Raw genomic sequence first — 15,635 nt, forward strand, 5'->3', positions numbered from 1 at the left:
TTGTTTTTTCTTTTAAATCCTTCCTTACTATACAGTGCATTCTATTCACGGTCATACATAATATATGGAATGCTTTTTTATTATTTATGATTAGTTTAAAATCCTCATATGTATTTCGTTTGAGACATAATGCTTTTTCATTAAAATTTTCTTTAGCTTTATTAGTATTGTATGCATTATTAATTTTTGGCTACAGTCATTCTGCTAAGAATCATATTAAAATCTAATTTGACAGCATCATTATGTATGTTTTCAGTGTACAGTGTGTGTTCAAGGTTTTTACTGTCAGTTCTCATAACATGCACAGCTCCACATAAAACTCAACCGTATATTCTAAAATACTGTTTGTAAAAAAAAAAAAAAAAATTGACAATTAAAAAATGTAAACATTTGTTTAAAAAAATAAATAAAATAAAACAAACCACATCTCAATGTATGTACTGCGTTTATTAACATTCTGTGATGTAAATGACATTTTATAAACTTTTTGACTTGCATAGCATGTGTATATTTTTAAAATGAAATAATATTTTCACTTTTTTTTTACTTGACAAAATTTGTTTTAAATGTACACTAACTTATGAAAATGAATGCAAATTAATATTCCCTGAATAGCAAGTGTAAGCAACATTTATTATTTATAATAAGACTTTGAATGTAATTAAATTAACCACATGGCAGGTTTTTTCAAGTCTTCCAAGTAATGTTTATACTGCAAATCTATCCATCTATCTTCTTCCACTTATCCAGAGCTGGGTCACGGGGGCAGCAGTCTAAGCAGAGATGCCCAGATTTCCCTCTCCCTAGACACTTCATCCAGCTCTTCCGGGGGGATACCGAGGCATTCCCAAGCCAGCCGAGAGACATATGGTCCCTCATGACATTAGGTGAGAGTAGGAATATAGATAGACCGGTAAATCGAGAGCTTCGCCTTGCAGCTCAGCTACTTCTTTACCACGACAGACAGGTACATCGACTGCATCACCCGGCCAGCCAGGCCTGGTAGGACTCCTTATTTAGCTTGATAGCATCCCTTACTTCCGGTGTCCACTACTGGGTTCGGGGATTGCCGCCTCAACAGGCACCGGAGACCTTACGGATTTACAATGGAGGTGGAGAACATGGTCCACTCGGACTCAATGTCAGCCTCAGCCTCCCTCGGAATCTGGTCGAAGCTCTGCCGGAGGTGGGGGTTGAAAATCTCTCTGACAGGGGGCTCAGTCAAACGTTCCCAACAGACCCTCACAATACGTTTGGGTCCGCCATGTCTTTCCAGCTTCCTCCCCCACCATCGGATCCAACTCACCACCAGGTGGTAATCAGTTGACAGCTCCACCCCTCTCTTTACCCGAGTGTCCAAGACATACGGCCAGGTGTCACTGTCGCTGCACACGTGAGTGTTGAAGTCCCCCAGTAGAACGATGGAGTCCCCAGTCAGAGCACTTTCCAGCACTACTCCCAGAGACTCCAAGAAGGCCGGGCACTCTACACTGCCATTCGGCTTGTAAGCACAAATGACAGTGAGAGACCTATCCCTGACACGAAGGCACAGGCAAACTGTAATATACTGTAAATCCTAATTTTAAATTAAAAAAACAAAAACAAAATTCAAATGCATTCTATTTTTTGTCCATCTGATAAAGATTTGAATATAGCTTAGATCCTGTTAAAGAGCCACACAGATGGGAAATCAAAAATTACCTGTTTTACAGTGTATGATGTAGCTGTCCATCAGTGTAAACAATGTGCAAAGTAATTAAACCAAAAAGTACACGATTTATAAAGTTATTGGCTTCTAAAGTAAGGAGTCGACTCTGAATCGCTGAAACGAGTCGTTATAGATTTCAAATCTTTTGCCCATCTCTATTATAGCTGTGTCCAAATTCAGGGTCTACATCCTTCGGAGGACACATTTGAAGGATGTTACGTCACAGCGCCGCGACGAAGGCTGTCCAAATTCGTAGGATCCTTCAAATGCGGCCCACAAATGCGTCCTCCTTTTCCCCGAATTGGAAGGATGGGTGTGGTGGATCCTTTCGCGTCCTACCTATCCCATAATTCTTTTCGGCAGGACGAAGCCAGCGGTAGCGGAGTGGGGGAGGAGTATTATTTTCGATGTTTTTTAAAAACTGGCTTTTCAAAAATATATATTTTCAGTGGTTTTCTAGTTAGGCATTTTGTTTTAGCGTTAAGCATTTTTTTTTTTACATTTGTACATGTATATGTAAAAAAAAAAAAAAAGTTTACTTTCGTAAACTAGCTTCTTCCTTACTGCCTGTGTGAATATCCCCTTACACACAGCTTATTTGTTAGTGATTGAAGCTGTTTTTAACGCTTCTAAGGACGAAAGAACAGACAGAAGTGTTTACAAAGCTCCGGGGAGAGAACGATGAGCTCTTCACCCGCGTCTTGCTTGGCGCTGTCACGGTTGCTAGGCGACAGGATATGAGCAACAGTTAAGGGAGGGAACTGAAAGAAGGGTAGGCTGTCCAAATTCACAAACACCGACGTCCGGTTTTTGCGGTCGTCGGAGGACCCATCCTCCTTCAACCGGGTAGGAAGGATCCTAAGGAGGATGCAGACCCTGAATTTGGACACAGCTATGTAAGTCACTAGGAACACTTTGCATAATAATCTCCGCCTACCGTCTTGAGAGAAACTGAACTCTGACCTGCCCCCCCCCCCACACACACAGACGCTCTGGTTGGTGTGATAGCATCATGTCGAGGAGACAGTGTGTTTTTAATTGTAAAGGCAAATTTTTTATTTTCACTGCCAAAGAATGAAAATCAGAAGAACTAATGGCTAAAATTCATTTTTACCACAATACTAGAGCAGTACAACAAATCCTTGTTGTGTTCGCAACATTTCACTGATGACTGCTTTTCTAATCTCGGTGAGTACAGCGGGATTTTCAAAGCGTTTGGCCATAAAAGATGGTTCATTACCAAATTTATTTAGAACAACGAGCATCTCCGAATCACAACGCGAAGTATGATTATTAAGTTATGTGTTTGTTTTCTCCCGAGCGTCTTATCAGTATGTGTGCTGATCTTCATTTACAAACACGTCATTAAAATGAAGTGTAACTCCGTGAAAACTCAACGAAGAGACATGAGAGAGATATCTATAGAAAGCTTGACATGTCTACTTTAAAACTAAACAAGTGCTGCCGAACAGATATTCTGTGATAAAGTAATCCATATGAAAACCACGCTATGTCTGTTTTTCATGTCTCCCTTCGTTATATGTGACCACGCCCCCACGTTGAACGCGCTATTCAGATTCAAACTGAAGCGCGCGGTTTGAATACACCCACACAGAAGAAAAAGCAGCGAGACTGTTAAAGTTTTTTTATTTTACTGTTTGCTTCGCGATGAGAGGAATAAGACATAATTCACCCCAAACAGATGCTAACGCATAGTTTACCGTGGAGGTGTGTGCGGAACAACCAATTAAACCTGACCATGTTCGTTGACCAATCAGAACACAGTATGCTACCGAAAGGTGGGGTTTAAGGAAACTGAATCTTTTGAACAGCTTCGCGCGAACCGTTTGGGGATCTCTGAGAATTGAGGTAATTTTAAAATGATATTTTGAGAAAAATAACAATGTTTTTTAACCTTGGATGGATTTAAACCTAATGTACAGGACTTATAAACAGTGATAGGAAGCTTAGAATCTGATTTTTTTGGCTCTTTAAATGAGTCAAAGTGTCTCTACCGGCTGTTCTTCAAATAAAAATTATTTAGATCATTTGTTGCTGTTCCCTGTAAGATTTATGAGTGATGCATATATATTTTTTCTATACAGGGACCTTGCACTCATTTTTCCTCTCTTCCACCGCTCCCTATTGCAATAGATTGATTCGGTATGAAGATTCTGGATATCTATCTTATCTAAAAATGCAGTATTCCTGTGGACAGTTGACACATTAAATGTTGATAAATCCCTGACATATCTCTAAATTGAGGCAGCACACTCTTTGTTTCCCTCCACACTTTGTGTACACATGTTGGGAACAGCAAAATAAGATAAAAGAAAATCAATGAATATTGCAAATGTTTGTTAGGAATTTTGCTTTCTATAAAAGTACATATCACATCTGCATTTTCTTTCCACAACGATAGTTCAAATAACATCAGAAATAAACTCACTCACATCAGAGGACATGAGCACATACATCATTTTTATTGTAAATGTTTGTGGATGAGAGAGAGCATAATCCTGGTTTGTGCACCATTTCTGACAAGACGCCATGAAACACTGATATGTCTACCATTCATACCCATCTCCATGACAACCGGAGACCTGAGCCTAGCATTGTGATCCATCACCCTGATATATCCCCTCATTTCACTGAAATATAAGACCCATATAGTGGCACAACACACATAAAATGAATTATGCATCCAATAAACTGTAAGGACTAAACATTTACAGTGAACACAAAGAAGAGTGCGGTAGAAAGAAAAATGAACAGAGAAATCAGCTAAACAGTGGGTTTGAAGGCGCTACAGAAAACACAAGAAAACAAAGATCGTTTGCAGCAAAATCCCTCAGAATTAGTACATTTGGCATCAGCATACTTATTATTCAGGGCTTGTAAGAGGGTTTAGCTGCTGATAAAAATGAGAGCACTGTCAATTCTTCTTCACATAGAGCCTTTTTCCACAGAGGCGACACTCCAGACATTAAACTAGACCAATCGGGTTTATCTGACAATTTAGTCCCTTGATTAGTCATTCATTAGGCATGTTATATGGTTCCTTGAGGGGGTTTTTCCAGAGTAACAATCCCCATAAGGGGTTCTGGAGTCATATTTTAATTAGCGGCTGATTAAGTAGAAAATTGTAGCATCTGAGAGGGGAAATAATGAAAGACATGAGAGGTAAAGGTTTTGTGGCAGAGGGCACGGTACGGATTGAGCTGATAAAAACTGCATGTGAAGCGAAATCTAGATACTAAAATTGTTCTTCATCAAAGGTTTTACTTCACGCTTCTACAAGGTGTTGTTTAATGTGGATGAAGGGACTAAATCAAGGTCCGACCTAGCAAATAGTATGGTTCGTTCAGAGAATAAGAACAAAGATTTTGGATGTGGACTAAATTGGAAGACTGATTTGTTGTAGAAGCACGTTGATTGAGGCAATCAGACCTGCTACACCAGCGAAAGCCTTCTTGTCCCTCTCTGTTGCAGGCTGTGTTTTTTGAGCAAACTTGGGTGCAAGATTGCTTGAAGCATGGCTGAACTATAGGAAATCCCTTTTTAGTTTCAAGCCCATTTTATTTCAACTTTAGGATTAGTGCGCCGAAAATGCTGCCAGATTTCTCCTCTTGTTTGACACGCCAGTTCACTTTCACTGTTTGCAATGCAGTCACAAAGTCTGTAGATGCTTTGGGTGTGATAAGATCTGTTAGATAAGCTCATCTATATATAGTCTCCACAGCTGGGATGGCACAAAAGACAGATGACAGCTGCTTCTATATTCAGAAACACCAGCCAGGATGCAGATGAAAGTCCCACAACATTAATTAACAGCTAATAATTATAAATAAACTCTTAATTAACAATTGAATAATGCATAGTAATGCTGTTTTGGTTGGAAACAAATCATATAAAAAAAAAAATGAATTACTCTCATTTAGTGCACTGACTTGGCCACACTTACAATTTAATGAATTGTAATAATAAAAAAAAAAATCTATCATTCAAATGTTTGGGTCCATGTTACATTTTCTGTTTCAAGATTCTTTGATAAAGAAATGTTGACAAAATCTGCTTTTCTCTGTAAATAAATTGTTTTAACGTATCTTACATACATATTTCACCTATAATTCCACATCATGTTTGCTATATCTGAATTCAAATTCAGTTCTAAATAGCGCACGACCCTTCAATCCCAGGTGACGCTGACCTTTTTGACATTTTATATTTACAACCCACCAGTACCAAAAACTCCAAATGCTGTTTTAGCCTCCGTACTGCACTTGTGTTGTTTTTTTCCCCCTTTCATAATGATCGCACCTGGGTTGCATATTGTATCAAATGATGAAAATGAAATAAATCTATATACTGTATATTTCAAGACAAACATCTGAGTCATTCTGATTCGGCTGGAATTTGAGTGGCTAAGCGAGACTCTCTTTCATTCACCTTGTGCTGGATCATTACTAGAGCTGCTGGTGTCGATGCCATTATCGAGAAACTAGCAGCATAGATGCACTGTTGTGATCACCCCAACCTCTCACAGGCTCATTAACCAACAGCTTTCAATCACATAAAGCCATTCCATCTTAATATGGTAAGGCACTGCGAGGACTTTTGAGCAATGTGCGGAGAGTTAGACAGCTGTAAAATATTCCTGTGTTACTTGGTATTCCAGTGAATGGCAGGGATGAATGTTTTGGATCGTATGCTCTGAAAGGCCTGTCTGAACTTCATCTATATCCATATTTCCTGAAAATGGTTGACCATGGTTGCCCTTCTGTGGACGGAACTAATCAATTGAGATTGTGTTTGGAAGAAGCATAATTTTTAAATCTTTTGTCATTATGTATTTTAGCTGAGCTCTATTACTCAGAATCAAGATATTGTCATGCAAATCACTCACTTGCCATTTAGCAGATGCGTTTCATGCTAAGCCACCTATAATAGTCTAATCGGTTAGAATTACGGTTTGTGACCTGTCTTCTTTGGAAAATTCAGTTCTGGGCTTCTGTATGCTCTGTTCTGCAGCTACACTTTTGATATTTTAGTAGTTTGACAATAGTTTAAAATAGTGTAGGTTTTCTAGTAACTTTATAGTGTGACATTTCTTTTTTAAATGTCACATTTTTCATGCATGCAACTGTACTACCAGTGAACAGAGAACAAAAATTGCATCTGCCTTAATGAATAGTGCATTAGTTCATTGTAAGTTATTGAACTTATTAATTCATATGAATCTTTTTTGGACAGTTCATGTAAATGAATGAAAAATCTGATCTGATTAAATTATTAAATTGAATTAAATGTATGCATTTAGCAGATGCTTTTATCTTATTTTGAATCGAACCCCCAACCTTGCGCTAGCTTGCTTGCTAACACAAAAATTAAATACAGTAAATAGATAATTGGATATTTAAAAAATACATATTGTCCCTTTAAATTGTAGTTAGCTTTAGTGTTTTTAAATACTGTTGTTTTTTTATTTTAGTGTTTCTTGTAGCTCGGCAAGCCACTTTCCCGAGTGGTTCGCCAACACATCGTCTTTGTATAAACATTGAGTGTAGGTTATTTCAAATAACAGGTTAAGGTTTTTATGAAGAGCTGTTCTCACGGCACTTAAAGAACCTACACGACTAATGCAAGCAGATCAAGACTTTCATTTTTTTCAGGAAGGCACCTACTGAGGAGAGCTGCCTCCCCTGGACCTGCTGGCTTCTAACTCCTCTCACATTCACACCCTTTTATTTTCCCTCAGGCCTGTAAAGATGCTTATCTCTGCACTACAGTACCTGAAAGTGGGTCAGGGCTCTCCTCCCGTTTCATCTTATGTCTTCTGTACTGCACTGTCTTAATTGATTCTCCCAGTATCTGGGGTTTTGAAGTGCACCACTAAAATAAAAGTTAGCCGCGTGAAGAGAGCGCTTCTTTTTCGCAAGAGGGCCTAATTAGAATACAGGCCTGAGATAGTTTGTCAATGGCCTCGTCAGTATGTCTTGGGAGCTTTCTAGGATGAACTGAATGGCTTCATCTTCCCCAAAATAAACCGGCTCACTGTCTGACATGTAGCCCAGTTGAGAGATCTATTTTCATAAGTGTTGCATTTATTTGCCCAGCTCTTCGGGAGAACGGCATCTCAGCAAGGCGGCAGAGTGACTGGGAGTCTCTCACTGGTGTAGATGTCTTTCAGGCTGTATTTGCAGTTGACAAATTGCACCAGTGTTTCACTGAGTTCAGAGCCAGGGGAAATCAAACAGCTGCAGAGAGACAGATCATGCATAATATCATGTCCCTTTTATTCACAAAAACATTGTCCCCGACAAAAGCATTAGCCAGCTTTGTATTTAGTAGACTTCACTTCCATTATCACTCATCAGTTTCTCATGCATTTAAAAGGGTGATATGCTGAATGATAAAAGGCTGGTATTAATTTTAGTGCGTTTTGTTTTGCTTTTCCATTATTAATGCTGTCATTGTGTCTTGCACTCAAAAACGTATTTAAAGAAATAGGAAAATGAAAATCTGTCATTGTTTACTCACCTTAATGTCATTCTTAGCATGCCTGATTTATTTTTTATTTTTGTAAAACACTAAAGGAGACTCTACCTCCAAAATCTAGTTCATAAAATTTGTTCGAGGATAAGGCTGAAAGTTATTATTCAGTAATAATCTTCAAACACTGATTTTAAAATGTTGCTATTTGTGCAAAATGTTATTATTTGTTCAAATGTGTGACAATTATACTCACAAGTCTTGTAACCTATCACAATGCAAATATTTTTAAAATGCATATTTTACCGAATGAGATTTAAGCAAAATTTGGATGAATTATGACAGAATTTTATTTGAGTTTTGAATTTATCATCTTAATTTTACATAACCATATTCCACCCCATTTCTAACATTTTAAAATGAATCAGGCTCTTTTTGTGCTATATCTTTATGACATCCATGTAACCTCTTACTGACTTACTGGTTGTGTTTTTGCTGCCAGATCTAATATTAGTGGCACAGCCCCATCCTTTTTGTTAAACAAAAAACAACAACTGGACAGTCATATGTTAAATGTAATTTATATTTCTAAAGATCAATACATTTTTTATTTTTTATTATGACACCTTATACTGTACATTCACATTTTTGAAAGATTTTGTGATCTTAGTAAATCCTGTTGATTGAAATATTAATGAACAAATGCACTATTCTAATGACTGGATATTCAGCCTTCAGGGTTTTTTTGTCCAATAAATAAATAAATAAATAAATAAAATATTTCAACAACAAAAGCCAACTGTCCACTAGTTGTTACTTAATAAGGTTAATTCATTTTAGGGTGATTGCTTGGGCATTTAATTAGACTTCTATGGTAAAATATTCACCTTGCTTTGCTCTTTTGCTCTCATTAGACCCATCCTTTATTACCTTTGATCATTCCCTCTTTGCATCTTTCCTTCATTAGTTGCCTATTGCTTTAATGAGAGCATTCCTCTCTTTATTCTGATACGGAGACTCGCAGTAATTTGCACATCTTAAAGGCACAATTCGTTCTGTTGGAAGTGCAACACCAAATGGCTTCAGAAAATAACAACGCCCTAGCTCCTTATCCTTCTGTGTTGGGTTTGTACAGATGTTCAAAGGCACAAAACTTTCCTGTAGCCTCACAGCTAATTCTTCAGGGAAAAAGCCAGGGTGTTTTATCAGGTGCAGACTCTATAGTTAAAGGTGTGATTATCGGAAATGCTGGCTTTCAGCCATCCGCGTCTCTCCCATCTTGAGTGCCACAGCTGCTGCAGGTGCCCACAGAAATGCAGTATTGACCTCAAAGAGTTTGGAACTGTTTTCTCATTTTGCCATGAGACAAGAAATTGACAATTTTTAAAAAAAACACTGTGCACCTAGTACACAGATTGGACACCGTCACTTACAAAAAGACTGAGCGGAAAAATGCACAGGTCGGAACCAATGCATAATTGATGAGTCTAATCACGTTCATCAGCATACATTCTGCAGCTTGCATTCTGCATTATTGATGCGAGGGCATTGCATGGCAGACCTCTGAGACTTTTGACAGACGAGTCAGTATGCTCTGATGGCAGCAGGAGTGCGCTTTGATTACTGTGGAGAAAATATTGCAGCTTTGTTTACGCAACAGTCCACCGGAATACAATAAAATAGCAAACGCAATTAAGCTAATATGATTAGTTCCTAGATTTGGTAAATTACTATTTTTTCTTAGCTCAAGATATTAGTTTGTGATACATAATGACTGTACTTTGTCTCAATTAAATAAAATTAGTCAAAAAATAATAATCCACAATTCATTGTTTTTGGAAAGATCATGGTAATCATATAATTGTGTCATCAAAATAAAATGAGCCTTAACTAAACTAAACTGGTGAATGGATTGTGTAATGAGTATGCAGCTTGTCGAGAGGCTCTCAGAGAGATACATTGGAGCACTTCAGTGTTAATATTGAGCAAAATGTAAAATCCAAAATAAACTTACAGCCATATTGAATTGAGTGTATTTCTGGTGTAAGAGTGCATGATTTCTACCAGGAGGTCCTAACTGGTGGGCTGTGCCCCGAAAATGAGTTGCAGAACAGTTCTAGGAAATAAAAAAATGCAAATGCAAATTCTAAAATGCAACTAACCACATAATTGTACATAGATTAGGGTAACAAAGCATAAGAGGGAGAATATGTTGTCAAATGAAACCCAATTGTAATTTGATGCAGATTCATCTGTTATAGTATATTTCAGAATATACTGGTGAATCACACTTCTGCTGTTGTTTATCCATTATGCAGCAGTTTCCATACAATGACAGTCCATGCTGACAGCCATTTTTTTCCAAAAAACTTAACAAACTACAAAAAAAGTGGTGCATGCGACTTGTGCACTAGATTCTGAGTCTTCTGAAGGCATGCAGTAGCTCTGTGTGTGGAACAGACAAAGATGAATTTGTTATTTACTGGTAAGTTTCTCATCCATAAAACCTAACTGGTGCATCAATTCCTAAATAGTAATGGTTTTGTGGAGGCAAATTTAAAAGACCTTTAAGACCAAGCAAAATGTTAAGGAATAAACCGGAACTTAATACATAAATATGCATCTCCAATACTTTTTAATTCATTTTACGAAAAAATATCTAATTGGTAGATGTTAGGATGTACCGGCAGCCAGGTGTAAATAAGACAGTAGGGAAAAAAATTACACATTTCAGAGTGGTTATGAAAACTATGGAAATAAATCAAGTTATTTACAATATACAAACAAATGTAAATTTGGCTATGCCAATATCCAGGCCCATATATACAGGTGTAATTCAACCTCTCCATACAACCCTTTTCTCCCCTAAAATGGCTGCATTTTAAAGCTTTGGCTCCTCCTATATTTGGAACATACCATGTGGGGGGGGGGGGGGATTATATAATTTACAATCAGGTGATAAGATAAAACCATAATAACTACATTATAGTTTGGCTCTACAGCATACGTCACCTACATCTATAACAGTTTAAAATGCTCAATAAAGATATGACTTGTAAGGAAACACTTACATACATGGTTTTCTCCCTCCCCTATGAGGTCAGAACCGATGGAGAAATCTGCCATGAGCAAATGTTTGCTTAAATATGGCTACTTCCCATGTGGACAAGTTTGCCAAAGTGAGAGGTGCACCAGAAGGTATGTCTAGCTTTTTGAAATGTATTGAAGTTACCTTGATAATTAAATTGAATGAAATAAACACTTGTTATGTAAAGTATTCTGGTCTTCTTTTCTTGTGCTGAACATTAAACATTTAAACAAATAACATTTAACAGACAAAAACTATATAAGGATGGTATATTTTTACCGGCACTTGGTTTGTCTGTAATGGTGGAAAATGTTTGTTGTGTGCCCATGCCCATCCCCAGTCCCTTCACAGTCAGTCTGTGACCGTAGTTACTGTACTTTCTGATCACACTGCAAAAAATGTGATGTTCTTTATCAGTATTTTAGTCATATTCTAGCACAAATGTCTAAAGATTCTTAAAAGAGTTAGTTCACCCAAAAATGAAAATTAGGTGAGTTTTACTTACCCCCGAGGCATCCTAGGTGTATATGACGTTCTTCTTTCAGATGAATCCAGTCAGAGTTATATAAAAAATGGTCTTTGATCTTTCAAGCTCTGTCATTGCAGTCAGTGGGAGCTGCATTGCTTCAGTCCAAAATAAGTTAAATAAAAAGCGCCCTTCCATAAAAAAAGTGTCTCTAACCGCTTCAGGATGTGAACAAAGGCCTTTTTCTTTCAAATTGATGCATTTTTGTAAGTAAAATTTCCATATTCAAAACGTGATAATCACTTAAATCACTTCTGAGGTGTGCATGCCCAAAGCTGACCTCATACATAATTCCCCCAGAACTGCTTCCATTTACAACAGTGAGCGCATGCTAGGTTCAAATGATTATTACATTATCTATATGGATATATTTTATACAAGATTCATCAATTCGCTATAGGAGGCCTTTATTCACCCCCGAAGCTGTATGAGACAGTTTTTTTTATGGAAAGGTGACAGTTTTTTTTATGGAAAGGTGTTTTTTATTTCACATCTTTTGTTTCCTACAGTTGAGCACCTCTATCTTACACCTTTGTTGTGATCTCACTGCCGCATACCTGCGGTCGAAGAGGCAGCTGCGGAGTAAATTAGTTTGTGTGTCTGGAGGTCTCTTCCTCTCTCCCTCCCTTTACTACTTCCCTGCTGTGCATGGCTCCTCTGCAATGAGAATTACAGAGCTCCTCCTCTTTTCCCCTGCAGAACAGTTGGAGAGTGAGTGTGGAAGAGAGAGAGAGAGATATGAGCATGTCAGAAAAACACATCTTCTTGATGTTGTTTCTTGTCCTCATTTGCTAGTTTTTTCCAAATGTTGTGCCAATGTTTTGGGATCAGAGAGCCGACATGGCTTCCTTTTGAAGTTTAAATAGACAGTTGGTGGTTTCCCTCTTTTAGTGCCGCCAAAGTGCGCCTCAGTGTGCGTGTACCACTTCCATCTGAAGACACCAGGAAAAAAAATGGGCTGCATGGCTGATGGCAAATATCAATGTGCCGGTTATTCTCTATACTGCGAGTGCTAAATGCACTTTGAATGTAATTCCTTGCCTCTGTCGTGACAAAATTGTCCTCATTTGATATTCAGCTTGAAAGCATTTTTTAGTTTTCTTTTAATAGCTAAATTTTAAAGGATGTTAAAAGAGCGATTGCTGTAGTAAAGCAAAGACAACTAGATATGCATTTCCTGAATGGAATTCCGCTGCTTTCAAGGCAGCATAAGAAATGTAGGTTTAAGGTTTTAAGCTTTGATTCTTTGTTAAAGCACCAGACTTTCTTTTATGGTGTAAAAGTCTCTACGATTGATGCTGAATATGGACGAATAATGATTCAGTATGCAAATAGATGTCAAAAGAGAAGAACATTTGGAATTTGTACAGTGACTGGATTTTTTGTTTACTCTGTTCCTGTCTCAGTGGCATCATGCTTGATTTACACATTACAGGATGGGTCTCATTTATTAACATTAGTTAATGAACAGTACCCATTTATTAAACTTTTTAAAAGCTAGTTATTAAAAATGGTAATGTTCACAGTACATTATCTAATGTAAACATGCAATTGATTTGAGTAACGTATTAGTAAATGCTGACATTAATATTAGTAAATGCTTTAGATGCATATTTTATGGTTAGTTCATGTTAACAAATATTGTTCACTAATGTTAGCTATTGAAATCTTATTGTAAAGTGTTACCTATATCTCTTTAGCAGTTTATATATTCACTGCGGACTGACAAAATTGTTTTATGTTAGAAAACGTCTTTATATTGATCTTGTTCAAATATTTTTTTACCCTGCAAAACAAGATAAAATACTTATTTTTGTTATATTTTATTTTGTTTTGTAGAATATGGCTACAATAATCTGCATTAAGCAATTTAGCCTGAAACTTTGAGTGCAGAAGAAGATAAAGGAAAAGATCAATTTATAAAAAATTTATAACAGGCCCAAGAACTTCATGATCTATCCACAGTATGCCCTCTTTTTCTGTTTGTTGTCAGCAACATTATTTTTTAGTGCGAGGCAAAAACTGTTTCATAGCTAGGATGTGCTGTCAATGTGCTATTAGACAATAAAGAAAAAAAAGTCAGATGCAGTGCATGGATATTATGCCCTAGCACGCAAAGTCAGCATTTACATGATGATTCCATCCCAGGCAGGTGTTGATATCAGTGCAAAGGTTAAATAAATGTGAAATGACATTTATCTAGTTTCCTATATGATCTCACACCCAACCTTTAGATATCTGTTTATTCTTGACCATGACTAGCCTCAGCAAATACGTGGCAATATTGCTGTGTGTGTTTGTGCCATGTGGCGGTCCCACAGCTGTCTGTGACATTTTGCTGCTGTAAGATATTTGGTTATTCGCTCCAGTCCAAATGTGCTCTGGAAGATATTTACAACTTTAATTTTGTCGGTTGACCGCTTTCCATCTTTCTGGAGGAAAAAAGATCAGAATATTTAATTAGAGCATGGTAGGGCACCTCTCCTCTTATGAAATGTCATACTGTTATCATGTTTTTGGCCTCACAGTTCAAACTTTCAATGAATCTGATGGCATTTGTGTGGCTAGAAATGTTCTCAGTGCAAGTCATCAATTTGCAATTCTCAGTTTTGCCTCAAGGGGAGCAATATACAGTGGCTGAGAGAGCTCAGCGTGCTGCAGCTTCAGAAAACACATGCAAATAGAAAATCAAGAAAACATCTTCTTCAGTTTGACAGCAGGTGCTGCAAATGCTCACAATGCAAACAAATAAAGAAAGCGCACTGCAAATAAAGTATTTTATTTGCAGCGCATTTCTTTATTTGGTTGTGTTGTGAGCATTTGCAGTGCGTGTGCTAAATTATTCATTAAACATTAAAAGGTAAGGTAAAATTAAAGTTGAGTGTGAAATAGATCAGGATTAAGATTCAACAGTAAATTTGATGTTTAATGTATAATATATTTGATATATAATATTTAATATTTTATCAAATTTGGTCCATCCTTCTGAAGAGGGTGGTTTAAAGAGAATCTTCAATTTAGATTAAGATAAACTGTCTACAGTAAATGCAAATATATATAGAAATCTGAAATTTTAATATAGTACAATATTACAAATCGGACTTAAAATACAACAATTCATTTGAAAATATTTTATATTTTATCAAATGTACTGTATACCATATTACTGAAACAGGTTGATTTAAAGACAATCTTGTTGAACACTTTAGTTAAATCTAGTAAATTTATGTATGAACACAACATTTAAATAATTTAAGATCAGGTTTAAAATGCAATAATACATTTGATAATATTTAAAATATTTTATCAAACATGGGCCATCTTTATGGTTTGCCTCAAGTAAATTGTTCATCAATATTCTCTTTAACTGTTTTTGTTTCTTTTTATTATTGCTGTCAAATGGATTAATCACATGCAAACTGAAAGTTTGTGTTTGCATAATATATGTGCTTGTACTGTGTATACAGTATTTATATTAGATTCAGTTAGATTCAGCTGTATTGTCACTGCACATCTAAGGTACAAGGCAACGAAATGCAGTTAGCATTTAACCAGAAGTGCAATAAGCAGTAAGTACAGAATATACAAGGTCTACAATATGTACAATAACTATACAGATGAGTATTATGGACATAATTTACAGATTTTAAATACTATCACCATGATACAGACAGGTGCACTATGAACATACGATACAGATCGATTATGTAAAAGTGTATGTACACTATAAGCAGAACTATGAACATATGAACATAATTTACACTAGGACAGTAAAGTGTGCAATATTTCAGTGTGCAAATGGATTTTTCAGTGTTTCTGGA

At 36.8% G+C, this 15,635-nt stretch overlaps 1 protein-coding gene across 3 annotated transcripts in view; it reads left to right on the forward strand.

Annotated features, from left to right (window-relative positions):
• The window catches only part of LOC113050306 (metabotropic glutamate receptor 4-like), a 143,689-nt gene that overhangs the window by 24,810 nt on the left and 103,244 nt on the right, over positions 1 to 15,635 (forward strand). The window contains exon 1 of one of the 3 annotated variants that reach the window (XM_026213146.1): positions 2,850 to 2,896. The exons of the other annotated variants lie outside the window; for them this stretch is intronic. The gene's annotated coding sequence lies outside the window, so the exon portion shown is untranslated. Of the gene's footprint in view, positions 1 to 2,849; positions 2,897 to 15,635 lie in introns of those variants that run through there. 3 annotated transcript variants of the gene reach the window in all.

The sequence above is a fragment of the Carassius auratus genome, chromosome 31 (genome assembly GCF_003368295.1).
Source record: "Carassius auratus strain Wakin chromosome 31, ASM336829v1, whole genome shotgun sequence".
NCBI lineage: Eukaryota > Metazoa > Chordata > Actinopteri > Cypriniformes > Cyprinidae > Carassius > Carassius auratus.